The following is a 10,776-nucleotide window of genomic DNA, read 5'->3' on the forward strand; positions in this document are numbered from 1 at the left end:
TCCAGACTCTGTCACATCTGTCACATGTGCTCAGTGAGAACCTGCTCTCATCTGTGAAGAGCACAGGGCGCCAGTGGCGAATTTGCCAATCTTGGTGTTCTCTGGCAAATGCCAAACGTCCTGCACGGTGTTGGGCTGTAAGCACAACCCCCACCTGTGGACGTCGGGCCCTCATACCACCCTCATGGAGTCTATTTCTGATCGTTTGAGTAGACACATGCACATTTGTGGCTTGCTGGAGGTCATTTTGCAGGGCTCTGGCAGTTCTCCTCCTGTTCTTCCTTGCACAAAGGCGGAGGTAGAGGTAGCGGTCCTGCTGCTGGGTTGATGCCCTCCTACGGCCTCCTCCACGTCTCCTGATGTACTGGCCTGTCTCCTGGTAGTGCCTCCATGCTCTGGACACTACGATGACAGACACAGCAAACCTTCTTGCCACAGCTCGCATTGATGTACCATCCTGGATGAGCTGCACTACCTGAGCCACTTGTGTGGGTTATAGACTCCGTCTCATGCTACCACTAGAGTGAAAGCACCACCAGCTTTCAAAAGTGACCAAAACATCAGCCAGAAAGCATAGGAGCTGAGAAGTAGTCTGTGGTCACCACCTGCAGAACAACTCCTTTATTGGGGGTGTCTTGCTAATTGCCTATAATTCCCACCTGTGATCTATTCCATTTGCACAACAGCATGTGAAATTGATTGTCAATCAGTGCTGCTTCCTAAGTGGACAGTTTGATTTCACAGAAGTGTGATTGATTTGGAGTTACATTATGTTGTGTAAGTGTTCCCTTTATTTTTTTGAGCAGTGTATATATATATATATATATATATATATATGGACGTACGTACATTCATGGTGATATATTAGTGACAATTGATACATTTTCTAACATTGGTTTCAGTAGGAGATCTTTGCCACACGGAGAGTTGTTCCAATTAATATGATGCACATATGAACCACCACTGCTTAATGTTTTTTGTGTGTGTTTGTGAGTCAATTACAATAAAAGCTGTTTTATTTGAAATAAGCCATGCCCCAGCCAACAGAGTTCTCTGTCCTTGAACTCCTCTTATGTTTAGTTTCAAATTATGTAGCTTGAGATAGATTGTATATATATACTGTACTTTTATCAATTGGTCATCTGCCATTACTATAACTGCTGAAACTAATCTTCCCTGATAGCAGTGTCTAAGTACACGTTGTAGTATAGTAGACATAGAGGTGCATGGTTTTGTGTCAGAACACATTCTACATATTCAGTGGATTCAAAAGGTCAAACGATTGTATTATCTGAAAAAGAGACCTTTGGCTCTACAGTTGATAGTTCTATGGATTTATTAAAGAAAGCAAATGAAAACAATTATAAAAAATACAGAAAAATAGCAAATCAAATAAAAATACACTTATAACATTGCAATGGGGATTGACTTTTGAGTGACTCTTTTACCAACATTTTCCTATTTGTAATAGGAGTAAATAGGGGAAATTAATTTTTATGGAAGTTATAAGAGTGCTGGGATTTATCCCAAATCTAGAGATACCAAATATGTATATACTGTACAGTCTGACACCATTACAGGGTTCACAGACAGAACTCTCCATATTAGTATTAAAGATGTTTCCGTACTGCACATATGTACAGTGTAATGCAGAAATCCTTTGAGATGATATAGGTGGAGATAGGGGCAGGCACTGGTTTATTAGTTTTGGGGTATCTTTCATTCTGTGTATAGTTTAGCATGCTTGCATGAGGGTATATAACACAGGACCAGATTCAATCAGCCACGGTGTTTAAAATGCGGCTAATGTAGCCCATACACTTGTGAGATATCAGGTACTATCCTTCAATTTCGACCGCATCTGTGAGATAAATCGAAGCATTGTATGCACATTTTATGTACCTTGCGTCGCAATGCGTGGGCACGCCGGTCAAATCTCGTGTCTCAAGATAGTATGTACTGCACTTAATATTTATCGAATCGCATGCTGGTTTTTACCACTTTCGATTTATCACACTGTGATATGCGATATGTGTAGACAGGAGCCAACTTCCCGGCCACTCCTCTTCCCCCCACTGCGCACATGACTGGAGAGGAGGCTGCATGCACGCTGCTGAGCTCCCAAACAGCGGACAAGGTAGGCAGGCTACACCCCTGGCCACCAATGACTATTAAGATGTTTTACCACCACTGCCCACCATTATGCTGCTCTACCCATAATTATACTGGCCCACTGCCCAAAATGCTGCCCCACTGCAAGCCCCTGGCCGTGCCCTAAAAGCCATTATACTGCGCCACTGCAAGCCACCATTATACTGCTGCACCCACCATTATACTGGCCGCACCCTAAACGCCATTATGCTGTCCCAATTCAAGCCACAGCCCACCATTATGCTGCTGCTCCATGCACACCAATGTATTATCACAACATATTTCAGATAACTCACAGCAGTAATTAGAATAATACTAGAAAAAAAACTTTATTTAACCAGAATAATACTAGAAAACAAACGTTATTTAACCAGAATAATGGAACTTTTTTCATGTTTATTCATTTTCCTTTTTTTGCATTCTGCAGATGTCCTATGAGAGACGTGATTTCCTATTGGGCTTTATCAACCTGTACCGTGAGGAGGAGTGTCTGTGGCTGATGTCCTCACCGGACTACAGCAACAAACAGAAGAGGGAGGCTGCTCATAACCACCTGGTGGAGTACTCAAAGCCCACCTTCTTTGCTGCCTCAGTGTCCTGGGTCCGGAAGAAAATTGCCACTATACGGACAGTTTTTGTAAAAGAGAACCGCAAGGTGGATGAGTCCAAGAGGTCAGGGGTCGGTGCAGACAAGGTGTATATGCCGCAGCTGTGGTACTACAAAGAAGTAAATTTCCTCCTGGAGAAACGGTCAGCTAAGGAGTCCCAAGTGGTGATGGCAGAGTCTGAGGAGGGAAGTCTGGATGTGGAGGAGGCCGAAGGGGTAAGTTGCTTTTTAATTGTTATTACCTAATATATTCCCTGACCTCTTTTGCCCTTGCAGTGCCGCATAAAGTTACTGCAGGTGGTCCCACCGAGGAAATCTGCAATGTCTCCACTGGCTGGTTGGGGTCTTCCGGTCCTGCTGGGAGCAAATGCATTTGCCTCGTGGCCTTGCGTTGGAGCATGTTGTGCAGTATACAGTATGCTGTTACTACACAGTCAATTTTGTCCAGCCTCATGGTGATGGGTTTGTGGAAGATCCTGAACCGGTTGCTGAGAATGCCAAATGCATTCTAAACAACCCGACGGGCCCTAGAAAGGCGGTAGTTGAAAATGCGCCTATCGTGGTTCAGGACTCTTTGCGGGTAGGGATTCATTATGTGTTCGTGCAGTGCGAAGGCCTCATCTGCCACAAACACAAATCCCAGGCCATTCTATGGGGCAGATTTATTAAGCCTGGTGAAGTGATAAAGTGGAAGGTGATAACGCACCAGCCAGTCAGCTCTTAACTGTAATTTTTCAAACCCATCCTGCAACATGGAAGTTAGGAGCTGATTGGCTGGTGCGTTATCACCTTCTACTTTATCACTTCACCAGGCTTAATAAATCTGCCCCTTTGTTTGCTCCACAGGCGGCAGATGAATGAAGTTGGTGGTGAGCCTATCATAGAAGCATGTATTTTGCAAGGATCCACCATCCGAGCAACAACCATTTTTCCCAACATCCATTAAAATAAATTCATAGTTTGCATTGACCACTGCCATGAGAACAATGCTAAAGTAGCCTTTATAATTGAAGAAGTCTGACCCGCTGTTGGTGGGTGTGGTGATGCGCACATGTTTCCAGTCTTATCGCACCACCACAGTTTGGGAAATTCAACCGCCTGTCAAAGTCCTCTGCAATAGCTTTCTATTCTTCCACGCTTGTAGGGAACTGTAAAAGAAATAAACATTTTGGAATATTTACTAAATATGTTTTTTTTACCCTACAGACACCTGAAGACCTCAGCCATACCCCTGACCTCAACAACGCATCACCAGAGGAACCGAAATCTCCTCAGCTACAGGGTTCCAGGAGGAAGCCACGGAAAACAAAATTGGTGGAAGACTCGCTACTATTGGAGGCCATACACAGCTGCTCCGGAAACCTGATGAATTTGATGACTTTGCGTCATATGTAAGGAAAACCACGCATAAGGTTTCCGAGCAGCAGCAAGTAGAGTGCCAGCACCTGGTGTCACAGGTTTTGTACAAAACACTCTCAGGACAACTGACACCAGAGTGGAATGTTCATGGGCCAGAACCTCAAGCACCTGCTCCTCATCTCCCATTGACCTTCAGTTCACCACCCACCTACTCTTCCTCCAGTACCCATCCTCTTCTGCATCCCAGCTACCACTCCGGTTATCCGCAACTGCAGTCCCCATCCACATACCCCTCCTCCAATTTCCATCCTCCTCAAACCCCTCCTCATCAAACCAGCCACCCTTCCCATTATCGTCCACCCCATCTACCCACCCTTCTCCCACAATCCAATATCTTCCTCAACCCAGCTACCCTTCCCAAGCGAGCCACACATCCACCGTCCCCTCCGCAATTTTGACCTCCTTGATGTCACAGGGGGACAAGAGGAGGCGGAGGAGACAAGTCTCTTTCAAATGTAGGGTGATTCTCATTTACTGCTGCCCTTGTTATACAGTACATACCAACAGATGTGGTGCAGTCTGATACTACAGTGAGTGTCAACGCTTTCAGGCAGGCAATGCACACATGCTGCTAGGGCAGGCACGGATAGAGACGGGGGCGATGGGGGCGGTCGCCCCCCCTAGCAAACTCCGTCCGACAGGCAGACAAACTGTCTGTGAAGTCCTGCTCCCTCCTCCCTCCTCCCTTCCTCACTCAGCTGGCTGTCAGCTATTGTCAGTGGCGCCGAGCCGAGCTCCCAGACGCAGCATCTCACAGCAGGTGCCCTTCCTCCCCACTCACCCCTTTGGCCTGGACGGCAGTAAATCAACATATTTTGTTGATTGAGACTGCTTTCTTGTGGCATCTAAACAGTGCTGATAAGACGAGGTCAGGAAGTGGCTGTGTGCTGGGGGCGTGGCTACAGTTACATGACAGGCCTGTGGGCTAATAGAAACAGTATAGTGTTGGGAGGGTAGAACCTGTTCTGTGTACACTGTACACAGGAAGAGGAAGCATAATGGAACTGTGCGTTCCATTTCTTTCTGTCCTGTGTTCCACTTTACTTTGCTGCACAGAGTGAGAGCACACTGCATTCCTGCACCCAGAGACCAGCCAGAGGGACTATCCTGCCAGTCTGCCACAGGGACCATCCTGCCAGTCAGTCACAGGGACCATCCTGCCAGTCAGTCACAGGGACCATCCTGCCAGTCAGTCACAGGGACCAGCCTGTTGCAGAGGGGCCATACAACCGGTAAGAGATCTTATTGTTAAATTCCCTAGGCAGGGTATTACAGGTTTAGTCTCCCATATGTACAATACGATAAAGGGTGTCTGTAATACTGTAGGTGCCCTTATACAGTAGGTTTTAAAACATACCTTGTATTTCATAATGTTAAAAATGACATATCACGTCCTATATTAAAACTATAGAGACGAGCGTAAAAGTACAGAAAGTGTGTATAAAAATACTATACAAAAAAACCTGTGTCTGCTAATTTGTCCTCTATTTGGTTAGTTTCTCATAAATAACACCGTACACATTCTATGAAGTATCAACTTGGAATTGTCTTCACCATATAATTAACCACCTACAAGGTGGCCCCGCTGTAGTCTTACAAATAAGTATTAGTTACAACTGTCTTCAAGTTCCTGTATATTATTGGTCCTATAATATGCATCAAATAGTTTATATATCACTGGGAGAGATCCAGCGCTACTGCATATGTAGGTTGTTCATAAATAGGCCACTTCGGATACAGCAGATGTCACATCTCACAGCATACGTCTCATTAGGCTCATTCAAATGTACCCAAAATGGATGGGATAAGAAAATATGGGGGGGTCATTCCGACCTGATCGTAGCTGTGCTAAATTTAGCACAGCTACGATCATCCACACTGACATGCGGGGGGACGCCCAGCACAGGTTCTATCCCGCCCCGCATGTCAGTCCCAGCCCCGTCGTAGAAGTACAAAAGCATCGGCGATGTTTTTGTACTTCAGGAGTAGCTCCCGGCCAGCGCAGCTTTTGTGTGCTGGCCGGGAGCTACTCGTCGCTGCCCGGGTCGCAGCGGCTGTGTGTGACGTCACACAGCCGCTGCGGACCAGCCACACCTGCGTTGGACGGACCGCGCCTACAAAACGGTGACCAAACGCCGCCGTGCCGCCTCCTCCCGGCCAGCAAACACCTCTGCCTGTCAATCAGGAAGAGTCGATCGCTAGGCAATGACAGCCGTCGCCTGTCAGCCATGCGCCGGCGCACTGCGGCGCATGCGCACTTCTGACCTGATCGCTACGCTGCGATGAATGGCAGCATGCGATCAGGTCAAAATGACCCCCATAGTGAAGTACTGTTTAATAATTTTAAAATTTCACATGACAAAAACATAAACTCCACACAGATCACATGTATTTCCAGTCCCACCCCCCATAGCAAGACGACCCGCCAAATTACTTGGTTGGGAAAGGCAGCCTCTAAGGTCCAAAGCCGGATCCCACCTGGGAAGGACCCGTTTCCAATTCCCAGGTGGGATCCGGCATTGGAGATGTGTAAGGGGGGGTGGGTGTAGTATGTTTTGCCGGCGGTCGGGTTACCGGCGCCCAGCAACAGGCGCCGGGATCCCGACCGCCGGCATGCCGACAGCTGGGCGAGCGCAAATGAGCCCCTTGCTGGCTCGCTACGCTTGCCACGCTGCGGGCACGGTGGCGCGCGTCCAGGGGAGTTGCGAACCCCCAAGAGGGAGAATAGTTGTCGGTATGCCGGGTGTCGGGATTCCGGCGCCGGTATACTGAACAGCCGGCACACTGAATACCACCCGTAAGGGGTAATAATATGCCACTTGTTACCATTTGTATCAATAAATGTTGGTAGTATCCCAAAGATCTCTGATTGATACAATTATTCTAAGTAATTATAGTTATTATCACATTTATACTATTTATCATCTTAATATAAGGTGCTTATATAGAGTCAGTCAATCATCAAGGTTTATAATACTGTATTTCATAACAATGTCAACATATCATAAAACTTGATTGACTGACTCTATTTCAGCACCTCATATTAAGATGAGAAATAGATGAGAATAATTACTCCAGACATTTGTTTTAATTTAATATATTTTTTTGCTATACCCTAATATTAGGGGATTACAACCTTTTATACTTTAGGTATCACAACTGTACATGACGTGTCATAAATTATGATGAACATATCTTTGGAAGATGTAATATTGGGGAACTTTGATTTGATGTGTTGTAGAAGTGATTATTATACCAAACACCCACTAACAAATCCTAAACCTGCTTGGCTGGCAATATATCCCTACCAGCTATTAGGGTGTCATTTATAATCAAGGGATCTCTCCCACTGATATATAGACTGTTTGATACACATTATAGGACCAATATTATGTAGAAACTTGAAGACAGTGGTAACTACTACTTATTTGTGAGACAACAGCGGGGCCACCATGTACAGTAGGTGGTTAATTGGGAAGCAGTCACTTTCCCGGCATATAGGATCCCGGCGATCAGGATACAGACGCCGGAATCCCGACAGCCAAGGAAATGCCAGCAGACGGAATCCCGAATGGGGCCCCTAATTCCTACTCGGGGGGTTGTCCACACCACCCCCCAAGGGGGAATTTAATAGTGTGGCGAGCAAAGCTCACCACCAGGCCTGGAACGTGGTGAGTGCAGCGAGTCCGCAAGGGGACACGCTGCTGTCGTCACTGGGACTCTGGCGTCGGTTGTTTGTTGCTTTCATTGTTGTTATTTATAGCTATTTAGTGTTTTGCTTAAAATAAAGCAAATAAACTTAAAATATATTTATTTGTGTGATGGAGGAATTGGGACTGGATAGGGGAGGAGTCAAGACTGAAGAGGGGAGGAGTTGGGACTGGATAGGGGAGGGGTCAAAATTAAACAGTAAACCGCCCCCCCTAAAAGAAAAGTCTAGATCCGACCCTGTGCTAGGGACAGGTTGATGGTACTGGAGACCCATCTTCCTGCCCCTAGTTGCATGTGTGCATTGTGCCATAGTATCAGAATGCACCACATTTGTTGGTAGGTATAAAATTCCTGCTGTTCTGGTATATACTGCGATAGATCTGGTGCACTATGATATACAGCGTTTTAGTGGCGCTGCTTTCAGGTGGACAATGCACACATGCAGCTTGGGTTAGGTTGATGGTGCCAGGGAGCCTGAAGCCAGGCCTACCTGCATGTGTGCATTGTGCCCCTGAAAGCGCTGCCACTCAAAAAACACTGTATATCATACTGCACCATATTTATATTCAAAATAAAAATTTGAAGAAACATTAATATAAAGTTCTAGTGTTTGAAAAAGTTCAGCCATGTTGGCCGCATATTACTAAAATACTTATGTTTATATATAAATATATATACAATTATTTTTTTGGTTCACAAGTGTATTCATGCACTTATATATTGCAGCAGATGTGGTGTATTGTGATACTACGGCTTTGAGTGGCACCGCAGGCAGAGGCACAATGCACACATGCAACTTGGTGCAGGTTGATGGAACCGGGGACCCATCTTCCTACCCCAAGCTGCATGTGTGCATTGTGACCCTGGCTGCGGTGCCACTCAATGGTGTAGTATCAGAATTCACTACATCTGCTGCTATATATAACAATTTATTTTCATTTCATAAATGTAATGATGCACATGTGCTGCATCATGAAAACCATGGTTAAGAGTGGCACTGCTTTCAGGCGCACAATACACACATGCTGCTAGGGGCAGGTAGTTGGTTCCGGGGAACTTCAGTCTGCACCTACCTTCATGTGTGTAATTACAGTCCGTAAATTTGTAATATTTTTCCAGACCCAGGCCACAGTGTCTGCTAAGAAGGTGGGCTTTGACTACTCCACCAGGCAGTTATAAGCAGTCTCTCTCTTCTGTTTGTTCAGTCACCCACAGGCACTATTCCTCACGGTATAGTCTGAAATCATGTGCCACTACCACCTTATCTCATACTGCACCAAATGCTACTATAAAGATAATGTTTGAAAAAGTTCAGCCATGTTGGCTGCATATTTATGAAAATAGTTATATTTTGATATATATATATAAAATATAACAACATGACAGCACTCTATGTCCTATAACAAAAATTTGCTGGTGCAAGGTCCTGGTAATTGATACAAACACTCACTTTTTCCACAGTTGAAAAAAGAATTAGACCAGCACTCACGTTTAGTAGGTGAAAGAAAAAAAGGGTTTTATTCCTGATAAGCCATCTGGATGTACCCCACTGCTACAGTTCGCCCGACAGCCGTTTCAACGCTCAATGGTCTTCATCAGGGGCAGCTGTCACTCTGTCCGGAGTTGCTTTAAATAACAGAGAGGGTGCCAGAAACTTTGAACTGGAAGCCCGGAAGCAGCGCGTCATAGCTGTTGTCCGATTCGCTCCTTCCTGCACGTGGGTTGTGTTGCTGTGGTACACAAACCCGGCTCTCTACTTAGCAACCCGCTCCGGCAGCGTGACCATCGTGTAGTGCAGGCTGATCTGTATTCGCGTGCAGCAGCAGACAGGTGAAGTTGCTGCTGTCAATGTTCCCGGCCAAAGGCACACATGCAGAGTAGTTAACCCCACAGAGCGCCGACAGCATGGAGACACCGACAGCCCAAAATAATATAAATCATGAAACAATTGTAACATATAAAGCAAGTGAACCAAACATTATCATCATGCATAGCAAAGGTATCAAACCACTCAGGGAAAAATGATATCTAAATGCAACACACCACCATATTGGTGTGATATAGCCATGGTTAATAGCATCATGCATCATAGGTACCAAACAGGAGTGACGTGAAAGGCCAATGCAAGCGCCATGTAATGTCAGGGACAGAACGGGGATGCTAATTCGTCATCTATAGGACAAATCTGTCCCTTGGTACAATACCCGGTATTCCCATGCCGTCTCCAAGCATGGTACTAGCTGGGCCCAACACTGCTTAATTGCCAAGATCAGACAGGATTGGATGGTTTCCAGTGTGGTATGATTGTATCAGACAGATGTGCCCATATATATGTACCTCCCGTAGTGTCAGTGTCATCTCCCGTTTCACAGCCAAATCACATCATAGTCCTGTATGTTGGTGTGCAAAGAAGGCCACCACTATTGATACCAACAACTAAGCTGTAGAGAAAAAGGAGAAACATACACCGATAGCATTTTTTTTACGTTCCACAAATATAATGCTGCCCTTGCTATATATAGCAACAGATGTGGTGCATTGTGATACTACGGTGTTGAGTGGCACTGCTACCAGGTGCACAATGCACACATGCAATTTGGTGCAGGATGATGGTACCGGGGACCCATCTTCCTACCCCAAGTTGCATGTGTGCATTGTGCCCCTGGCTGCGGTGCCACTCAGTGGTGTTGTATCATAATGCACCCCATTTGTCGCTATATAGCTTTTTTCATTTATTTTTTTATTTCATAAATGTAATAATGCACATGTGCTGCATTATGAAAATGTATACTGTTTACTAAAGTTTAGCCACGTTGGCCACCTATTTAATAAAATTATGTCTTGAAATAAAAAGCAAATTTTTTCAATTAAATGAAGTGTGCAAAATA

General features: G+C 45.4%; 1 long non-coding RNA gene and 1 pseudogene across 1 annotated transcript; both read right to left on the reverse strand.

Annotated features, from left to right (window-relative positions):
• Positions 1-2,464: 2,464 nt before the first annotated feature.
• Positions 2,465-5,223, reverse strand: LOC134919761 (uncharacterized). Its single transcript, XR_010177460.1, has 2 exons — positions 4,959-5,223; positions 2,465-3,906 (listed from the first exon to the last, which is right to left on the reverse strand). It is a non-coding gene; the product is annotated as an uncharacterized LOC134919761 (long non-coding RNA).
• A 4,857-nt stretch (positions 5,224-10,080) lies between these two features.
• LOC134945265 (5S ribosomal RNA) lies at positions 10,081-10,200 on the reverse strand (annotated as a pseudogene).
• Positions 10,201-10,776: the final 576 nt, after the last annotated feature.

This window comes from Pseudophryne corroboree, chromosome 1 (genome assembly GCF_028390025.1).
Source record: "Pseudophryne corroboree isolate aPseCor3 chromosome 1, aPseCor3.hap2, whole genome shotgun sequence".
In the NCBI taxonomy this organism is placed as follows: domain Eukaryota; kingdom Metazoa; phylum Chordata; class Amphibia; order Anura; family Myobatrachidae; genus Pseudophryne; species Pseudophryne corroboree.